We start from the raw sequence: 10,000 nt of genomic DNA, 5'->3' as shown, positions 1-10,000 counted from the left end.
CTCACAATTGGGCAAGTTAGGGAAAGACTAGGCTATGTTCTCAGATTTGACTCTTCCTCCGAATCACTGAGAAAGCTTTTCAGAATCTACATTCCTAAGTGTCACTCATACTCTCTGGGGACAGAGCCCTGGAATCTGTTTTTTAAAAAAGCTCTCTAGGTGATCCATTTGGTTTAGTTAATACTGCATTGAATTGCAAATTCTACGATGGTCAGAAGTGAGGTATCCACCTTGTCTACCATTGTATTGTCAATCTGCGTAGAACCATGCCTGGGTCATAGTAGGTGCTCAGTAAATTTTAGTTTAATGAAAGGAGTCTTAATATTCATGTTCCTATGAGTTTCTTTTCTATTGCCTTTTTTTTTCTTCTGTTCTTTTTCAGATGCTAGAAGCAACAGATAAAACATACTTCCTCCCCTGGGGTTTTTCTTAGGAGAGAGATGTGCATTTAACTGAGCTAAGTTGCATTAGTTCAGCTGGGGACTCAGGAGGGTCAGCATTTCCATATCTGATGGGGAACTATTTGACTAGCAATACAGGGTTTACAAAAGCAAGAAAACCCCAAACGAAAACCTTTCTTTTTTCCATACCCTTGATCTAGAAAGTTCTCACAGGACCTACCCTATTTCTGCTTGTAATCTGATTACTCTGCGTGGGAACTGCTCTGAGGGGAAGCAGAGGGCAGACTCTCAGGATGTGGCAGTAACTTTGGGCAGAACACATTACTTCACCTCTTCTGTACAGTGGAGATAACACCTACTCCACAGGGTTATGATTAGAATAAAGGTAAAGAGTTTGAATCCCTTTACTAAAATGTAAAAAATATACAAAGTTTATGCATATTTATAAAAAATCAGTATCATTGCTTTTGAAACAATGTATCATAATAGAAAGTTTGGGTTTGGGTCTCAGACAGAACTGGATTCAAATCTGACTATGCCACCCATCCACTTACAAACTCCGAGATGCTCTGGGCCTTGCTTTCTTGTGTGACAGTTTAGAAGATTAAAAGAATGAATGAGGTCAGGCACGTGGAGAGCTGGGCTATAGAAAGAGACATCCTCATGGGTGCACAGCAGTCAGTCTGGTTCTAGGATGCTTATGAGGTGGGGGACACAGATGGCCCTCCTGTTACCACTGACTTCCTCCCTGCTAGATGGGGAGAGGGATTGTAAAACACAAGTAATATAAACTTCATCATGTGAACCATTTTAAAGTGTCCAATTCACTGGAATTTAGTGCATTCACAATGTTGTGCAGCGCATCACTACTATCTGGTTCTAAAACATTTTCATCACCCAGAAAGGAAATCCTGTACCACTGAGCAGTCACTCTCCATCCCACCCCCCCAACCCCCATCCCCTGGCACCACTAATCCACTTTCTGCTCCTATGGATTTGCCTACTCTGGACATTTTATATAAATGAAATGATTCAATATGTGGTCTTTTGTGAATGGCTGCTTTCACGTAGCATAATATTTTCAAGGTTTATCTATGTTGCATGTATATATTTTTATTGAAGCATAGTCAGTTTGCAATGTTGTGTCAGTTTCTGGTGTACAGCATAATAGTTCAGTCATACATGTCCATACATATATTCGTTTCCATATTCTTTTTCACTATAGGTTACTACAAAATACTGAATATAGTTCCCTGTGCTGTACAGTATTAACCTGTTGTTTTATGTTGTATATTAATTTTGCTTTACTAATGAGGGATCTGGGGCTGAAGGGAGGGAAGTAGCTTGTCCGAGGTCACTTGGAGCACAAGCTCTTTGGCTTGGGTCATTCCTCATTTTTATGCCCTTCTGACTACTCTTGGGTAGGCTGTGCCCTACGGAAAAAGCCACCTCATCACGGTCCTACTTAGGTGATCATGGCTATCCATTCAAGGTTCCTAGTTGAATTTAATTCTAAGTACTATGGAGATAAGTGATCTGTCAGGCTCTGGGTTTGTCTGAACTTCTAAAAATAAACCATATTTCTGGGTCAGCAGCTGTGAGGGCAACACTGAACAACGACAGTGCCTTGGACACATTTAGCCCCAAAGCTGTTGTCCTGTCCTTTCTCACATCCTTATTTCAAACAGTATTTTCCCTTGACTCTGGTCCTGGACCCATTCCTAACCTGTGATGTAGGGGCCTGGGGATCTGAGTGTTTGGCAAATATGTCAGATGATCCTTTGGGAAGAAGACATGATCAAGTGGTACTAATTCTTTACTGCAGATGGGGAAACCAAGACCCAGCAGAGGGGTGACATCCCCATGGCTTTGGATTTGGTCCCTTTGACTTCCTCCAATGAAGAATGGAGGTCTGAGGCATCTGAGCATGACTTTCAATAAATATTTATGTTTTATTTTCTACTTAGCTCTTTAAGAAATGGTTGCATCAAAGGTCTATTAATCTAGGAGCTCCTGGAGGACAAGGACAGATTGTTGGAGTGCCCTCCTTGCATGTTAAAAATTAGTTCCGCTGATGGTGATGGTGATGGTGATGACAATGATGACTAGACCTGGCGCTCGGGCCTGGGTCTAGCCCCTTAACTCCTCTGGGTGAAGTGTCTTCCTTCGTTAAGTCAGGATCAGGAGACTCTCCTGCTGTTGTTTGGGAGGCCAATTAACCAGTCTTGGAAGGACTCAGGCCCCTGTAAACACTTTGCAATCTGTTCAGATGTAGAATGCTTGCTGGTGAGGACTTCAGTTGGTGAACTTGAGCGCACAAAAGCCAGAAAATGCAAATGTTCAGGTCTGCCTGGTGAAGTCAGGCTGCCAGCCCCATCCCTATCGGCCGTAATAGCTTTTCTAGTCATTCAAACCCTGCAGAACAAGCCGCTAATGGATTGCATTGCAAACAAACAGAATGCTACATGGAATGAGTATGAATTAGTCTTTATCAAGAAATGTTTTCCAGTTATAAGTAATGGCTCGAGGTGTGTGTGTGTGTGTGTGTGTGTGTGTGTGTTACGGCTGTTGTGGTTTTGAAGCTCTTGGTATCAAGGCCAAAATAGTTATATGGCAAATATGCTTTTGGAAATTTAAAATAATTTGTAATAAAACTCCTCTCTCAGTCTCCTTGGGCTGCTGTAACAGGATACAATAGACTGAATGGCTTATAAACAACAGAAATGTGTTTCTCAGGGTTCCGGAGCTCTGGGAAGTCCAGGATCAAGGCACTGACAGACTCAGTGTCTGGTTCGAGCCCGCTTCCCGGCTCATAGATGCAAACTTACATGGTAGAAAGCGTAAAGGAGCTCTCTGAGACCCTGTTATAAGGACACTAATCCCATTCATGAGGGCTCTGCCCTCATGACCTAATCACCTTCCAAATTCTCCACCGCTGATTCCATCACACTGGAGACCAGAATGTAGTATACATGTGGCGGGGGGGGGGGGGGAGCCACAAGTATTCAGTCCATAGCAACTCCCAGCACAGAAATTCTGTTCTATCCGCACCTAGCAATAGCCCTGAAGCCTGCTCTTCTGCCCGTGCTCAGGCTGAAGGCAGGAGAAAAGAAGCGTGTGTGAGAGGAGTCATCCTTTCTGAACAACTGCACCATCACTCCCACCCACGCCAGAGCCTCCACTCGACCCCCTTGGCCTTCCCCTGTGACTGTCTTTTATAGCTCATGTCTTTTATAGCTTCTATAAGTTATAAAATACTCTCACATCTCATACTTCATTTAAACTTAAGGGCAGCCCTGTGAAGTTGTTGACGCCTTTATTTCCACTCCATTTTACAGACGAGGAGAGGGAGCTCTAGAAATGTGAGGTTTTCCTTGTCCCTGTCTTCTCAGCTCAGGGTCATTTTTATGACAACTGGCACTATTTCCCTTGCGGGGCAGAAACCTCCCCAGCAATGCTGGTGCTGGGAGCCGCCTGGCACAAAGGTTAGGAGGTTTGGTTCTAGAAGACAGCAACAGATCGATCAGGCAAGGAGGGTGCTCTCTTGGACGTGGGCAGTGACTTGAGTCGAGGGGCCCCTCAAAGCTGCTTGTGCTAAGCTACTGATGTGCAGGGAAGCCTAGTGGTTAAGTGTGAGGTTTCAAATCCTGATTTCCCCACTTACCAAGTTATTTGATGCCTCCATGCACCCACTGTCTCCTCTGTTAAAGAAGAAAAGACTAATAATAGTAATAACCACAATAGTGTGTCCCTCATAGAGTGATCGTGAGAGTTAAATGAGTTAATGCGTAGAGAATTCTTATTAGCACTCACAGCAGGGCTGGTCCCAAGGCTGCACAGTGAGCTAGCGGCAGGACTGGAATATGCATCCAAGTCCCTCCGGAGTGTGTGTTCTTAACCCACTGACCTCTTCTCCCGTGAGACTGCGTACTTGTAAGTGCCAACACAGCCAAGCTCTGATGTCATCCATGTATTCATGCAAACATTTACCGAGTGCTCACCGTGTGCCAGGCCAAGCTGAAAGCCTAGCATGAAGTCTCACCACGAATAAGACACTGTTGCAGCTGAGGGGCCTGGGGGCTGGGGCTGGATACAGCAAGAGAGGGTTCCATAGCAAAACCACGTGGTCAGTACGATGGTGGCAGGAACCCTAGGAGGCTGAGGGCCCAAAAGAGAGGCCCCCAACCCAGTCTTGGGAAGAGGATGACCCCCGAACTGAGTACTGAAGACTGGCGGCAGGGCCAGGGGAGACAGGATGGTGCTCCAGGAGAGTGAGGGGAGCAGGGGAGGCTGGAGAGTGTATGGAGACCAGATCTGGAGGGTCTGGTGCTTCGCAGTGGAATGTGAGCTGAAGGCACTGGCCTCCTGTCAAACTCACATCGAGGAGGGACTGGTGTCTGCCATGTGGGGAATGGATACAATGGGCAGACGGGAACTAAACAGGAGCAGGGAGATGAGCTGGCTCTTTGTTACAGAAACAGGGGGCAGCAAGGAAGATAAAGGGGTCTGAATGAAGGCGGTGGTAGTGATGGTGGGGGCTGGAGCGAGGGGCTTGGATTCCAGAACCCTCTTGTGTGGCTGGAATGCTCCACTTAACTTTTAAATAGGCCTATGAAGCTGCCCTTTGGTGACTTCCTCTGTCCTTCTAACACAGTTAACCAGGTTCCTTGGTGGAAAGTGTGGAGTGACAAGGCATTGGGTTGGGGGAGTGCCCTGCAAGAGACTCGCAGGCTCTGACAACGTATCTCTGGGAACTTAGTTTAACCCAGGGACTTACATCTTTGTAGGTACCTGGGTGACAGCAGAACACGTACTGCTCCCCTAAGGAAGGCTCCTTAAACAACAAACGAGAGACTCGCATAGAGTTTGGAGATCCTGAAGACACCAAAAGCTTTAATACAGGCCATTTAAGGTCCAGGTGCTGCCCCAAGCCTGGCACCTCAAAAGCCGGAGGTTGTAAGGCAGGTAGATGGAAGGCTTCCAAGGCCCAAACATCCGCTTGGTGAGGGAAGGCATGGCAAAGGCATGCGGCCCGACTGGCATGAGGCACGCCAGCTTTCAGCCTAGCAGCGGGAGGCTGCTCTCCAGGGCCCTGCCCTGCAAGAGCTGATGCGTGTGCACAGCACTTGCCAGCTTCCCTGGTGTAAATAATCCCACCATGTCTGACTGCAAACTACTCGTGTGCCATCAGCAAACCCAGAGCTGGGCAGAGATGTGCAGTGGCCCACCATTCCACAGCGTCCACACAATACTGACACGACACACAGAAATGACCTCAAGGGCGCAGACTGCAGTAACAGTACAATGTAGTAAATAATTAGGAGGTGATGAGTTTTAAATACTTACTGCCTTTGTTTTTAATGTAGTTTATTTGAATGCAAGTTTCTAACAATTTATTTTTTAATAAAGGCTGTGCAACATTCCTGGTAAGAGCTGGCTCCAGGACCCCACTATCTTTAAGGCAAGTCTTGGCCACATTTACCCATTTTGTTCCATCACCTTGTGGGCTGTTACTACATTGGGCTAGATGTGCTACTCCAGACTTAAACAGCAGACTATTTTCCCATTAACCAGGGTTCAGAGAGCTTCTCTGCTTCTTTTCTCGAATGTCAGATTGTAGCTCTTTCCATTCAGTTGGAAGAGAGCCTGGGTTCAGGCCCCAGAGACACATCTGGCTGTTCTAGCTCTGATTCCCATCACTGCCACACCCCAGATTCAGACAGTCATCAAATCCTTGTCCTTCCCTGCACTTTCTCCTCTGCATACTCCCAGCCATGTCCCTCCCTCCTGTCACCCAACATAGGTCAGGATCCGTCCCTTCTAAGCTGATTGCTGCAGTGTCTGCCCTGTCCTTCCTTCTTCTCACCCTCTCCAATCCACCAGCCCATGCAACGCAGTCACCATCACCATTCTGATCGTGCCCCCGCTCTGTTTAAGATTCTGTGGTCAGACCAACTCCTTATCAGGTCATTCAGGCTCCCTGTTCTTTTATGTGCCACCGTACTTGTGCCCTACCATGATGGGGGCAGAGCCAGCGCCCTCTGGCCCAAGACTCTCTGTTCTTTTTATACCCAGGCCACCCTCATATATTCACTGGCACGGAGCAGTTTTGGTTGGTCAGACCTCCTGACCAACCCCCTACCCTGAATCATTTCTGTAACTCATCTCCTCCTACAGATTTGACTTACCTCTTGGGGGGAATTTTAAGATTTTAATCAGCAGCACAGAGGGAGAGAGAGAAAGGTGTGGAAGCCACAGTTTCAGCTAAGATGAATCCAGGCAGACTCAAGTTTGAATTCAAGGTATTTTTGGGGAACACACAGGCTGAGTCCTTGTTCTGAGAGGCAGCGGTGGGGAAAACATCAAGACCACTGGATGAGAGGGAAACATTGAACCAAGCCAGTGGTTTTGGCATTACTTAGGCAAACAAGTGAGCAGCATTAATACTGCTGATGAATGAAATTAAACACTGTGCTGCAAAGTATGCCCGGGTGCATGGATGGCCTGGAAGAGGTGAGAAATATTTCTCACTGAAAAAAAAAATGAAAAACCAAACCACTCACTGTAACTATTTATAAAGTTGAAGCAAAATCTGTGAGTCCTAAGTCAATTCTTAATTTTTCATGTTTTTCCCCTGGGTGTAGACAACGGCCAAGCTAGAACACAAGCTTTTGAAGAAATAAGTTAGACTCATGGAGGGGCACAGCCCTTGAGTCAGGATGCCAAGCTGGCTGTGCCCACCCACCCAGGACCTCCCCACTGCCTGGCAGAATCCCCACCAGCCAGCGGTCTCTTTGAGCTTCCAGCAAATCCCTCCTCTCAGTGCAGAGGAGGGCCACGTCTCAGACTGGGAACAGCAGCCCTGATGTTGAGCTGATTTAAACAGTGTTTGGAGAGAATGTTTTTCCAAAAACTTCTCTCAGGTTCTTTCTGAAAGTGATTTATAGTGCACGATCTCTAAGTGTCCCATAATAATTATAATTCAGTAGGAGTGAAAATTGATTATTTACCGGGTTTGAGGCACTATGTTAAGTACTTTATAATATCTCAATTAATTACCACAACAGTTTTGTGCTGGAGGTAGGGTAGATGTTAAAAGCATTTAACCACTAGTCCAGCATTAACCTTCTTTGTGGGGGTGGGTAATTAGATTTATTTATTTACTTACTTATTTTTTATATTTACCTAATGGAGGTACTGGGGCTCGAACCCAGGACCTCATGCATACTAGGCATGCACTCTACCCCTGAGCTATACCCTCCCCTCACCAGTGTTAACCTTCAGATTACAAGGTGATGGGGCATTCTGCAGGCTTGGTGGGGAGGCAGGGACACTCCCAGGGCTGGGTGGTTTCCATCTATTGATTGGTATGGAAGAATTTTAACAACTGGTATGATCACAGTTATACACCATCTGATTATCAGCCTTCAGAGGTGGGTACCATAAATATATTCATTTGACAAATGAGGTATGTTAATAAAGATTAGGTTTTACTTTGACTAATAGAAAACACAGAATGTCAGTAGCTTAAACAAAATAGATGTTTATTTCTCACAGAGACAGTGAATATACTGAGAAAGGTTACTCAGAGCTAGAATGTTCTCATTACAGGAGAAAGCATTATTTGGGGGGCATAAAAATTAGGTAGGACTTGAGGCCCATCGGTGGATAAATGAATAAATAAAATATGGTACATGCACACACTAGAATATTATGCACCCTGAAGAGGCAAGGGGATTCTGACACATGCTACAACACGGACATTTTGCTGAGGGAAATAAGCCAGAACCAGATGCAAAAAGATCCTGCTCATCTTCATTATGGAGCCTAAAAATTGTAATTTTCTTGAGTTCTCTGAAGCTAGGGGTGGCCATGTAGCAAGGTCTGGCCAAGTAGTGAGCAGAAACCTACTGGGGAAATTTGGGGGGAAAGATTTTCTCTAAAAAGTGAAGCCAGATTGATGCCATGCTTCACTCTCTTTTTGTGCTCTGGTGGTAGATGCAATGTCTGGAGCTATGGAAACTATCTTTTGACCATGTGGGAGAGATCAAGAGATTGACTGAGACGTGATTTCTGGCATCACTGAGATGCTAGACCAATACCAACTGCCGCCCATCTCTGTATTTCTTATTAACTGAAAACAATAACCCCCTAGTTTCTTAAGCTGCTTGATGTAGGTGGAAGCATGCCCAGCTGGCACAGATATGCCTAGCTAATTCCCATTTGGTTTTCAGGGAGTCGATGTATAGAGAGACACTTTCAGTCAATGTAGAAGACACTTAATTTGATCCAAAAACATTTGTTGAGTGCCTGTGTCGTGCCGGGGTCTGTGCTGGGTTCTGAGCTTGATGGCTTTTCAGGAAGTCTTCCTGGACCTATGAAGACTGAGTGAGATGTTCCCTCTCTGTGCTCATGTAGTAGCTTGTACTCTGACTACCCGTATTGTCATTACCCGGATAGATTCTCTGTTTGACGGTAAGTTCCTTGAAGACAGAGACCGCGTGTCTGAGTCATTGCTACATCCCAGTGCACAGGGCAGTATCTGACACACACAAGCACGCAGTTAGTTGGATAAATTCCTGAATTCAAGCCGGTGCAGGATCTAAAAGCACAAGAGCTTCATTTGTTAGCTTCTTGGTGTTTGAGGAATCTCTCCACGTGCGTCTCTCTCATGCACACACACACGTGCACACACACGCATGCACACGCACACGCACACACCAGTGAGCACTTATTCCACTGGACAGAGCGTTGGCAGCAATTACTGTCATGATCTCACCTGAATCAGGCACATGGAATGGGGATGGGGAGCCAAGGCCCTTTATAAAATTAATTATGAACAGGCTCTGAGAAGCCGCTGCAGAGATGCTGGCAGCCGGGTTCTTAGCCTTTTGGCTGCAGGGATTGGACCCTGCTGGGAGGAGCAGTGTAGGTAAAAATAAGCTAATTAGGCCTGGCATGTGGCTGTGCTTTGAGAGTGTCCTGTGCTCCCTGGGTACATTTGCTGTCTCTGCAAAGTGGTGAGAGGTCACACGCCCCTGGGCTGGGGAGCCCTCGGCTGTTTGCTGGGGCTGCCACACCGGGGAGGGGAATTCACTGGGTAGGACAGGGATTTGGGTAGTTCTGTTGGAACGTGTTGGTTGTCAGCATAGATTGGCAGCTCAAACAAGGAGAAATCCACCTCCTTCTGAACCAAAGCTTGCTTTAGTGGTTTTTCCATAATACTCGGCATCTGGGAAATAGGAGGCCCTGCTGGATGGACATTTTCTGCTTAAAAGTAGCAGCCTGTTCTCCTTAAAAGAGAGCTGGTGCAGTGCAGTGATAAGAACCTGGACATGAGCGTGAGGCAGCCCAGAAGGTGAACTTTGGGATCTGCCTCCAACTACTGTGCACTCGGAGGTAAGTTGCCTTTCCTCTTTGAGTCTCAAGTCTGAACTGGGACCCTCGTCATCCCCTCAGAGGCTGTTTTGAAGGTGAGAGGAGTGTAGATCAAGTGCTTAGAAGGGTGGCTGGCATGTAGTAAGTGCTCAATTAGTGGTACCATATTACCATTATTATGATAACCATTGCTTATTCCTAGGCACACAAAAGGGATACAG

The 10,000-nt window shown here is 46.2% G+C and overlaps 1 non-coding gene across 1 annotated transcript; it reads right to left on the bottom strand.

Annotated features, from left to right (window-relative positions):
- Positions 1–7,590: 7,590 nt before the first annotated feature.
- TRNAT-AGU (transfer RNA threonine (anticodon AGU)) lies at positions 7,591–7,663 on the bottom strand. Its single transcript has one exon. It is a non-coding gene; the product is annotated as a tRNA-Thr (tRNA).
- Between the last annotated feature and the right edge of the window lie 2,337 nt (positions 7,664–10,000).

Source organism: Camelus dromedarius, chromosome 24 (genome assembly GCF_036321535.1).
Source record: "Camelus dromedarius isolate mCamDro1 chromosome 24, mCamDro1.pat, whole genome shotgun sequence".
NCBI lineage: Eukaryota > Metazoa > Chordata > Mammalia > Artiodactyla > Camelidae > Camelus > Camelus dromedarius.
The sequence above is the reverse complement of the archived record's forward strand: the minus strand, read 5'-3'. Positions and strand labels throughout refer to the sequence as shown.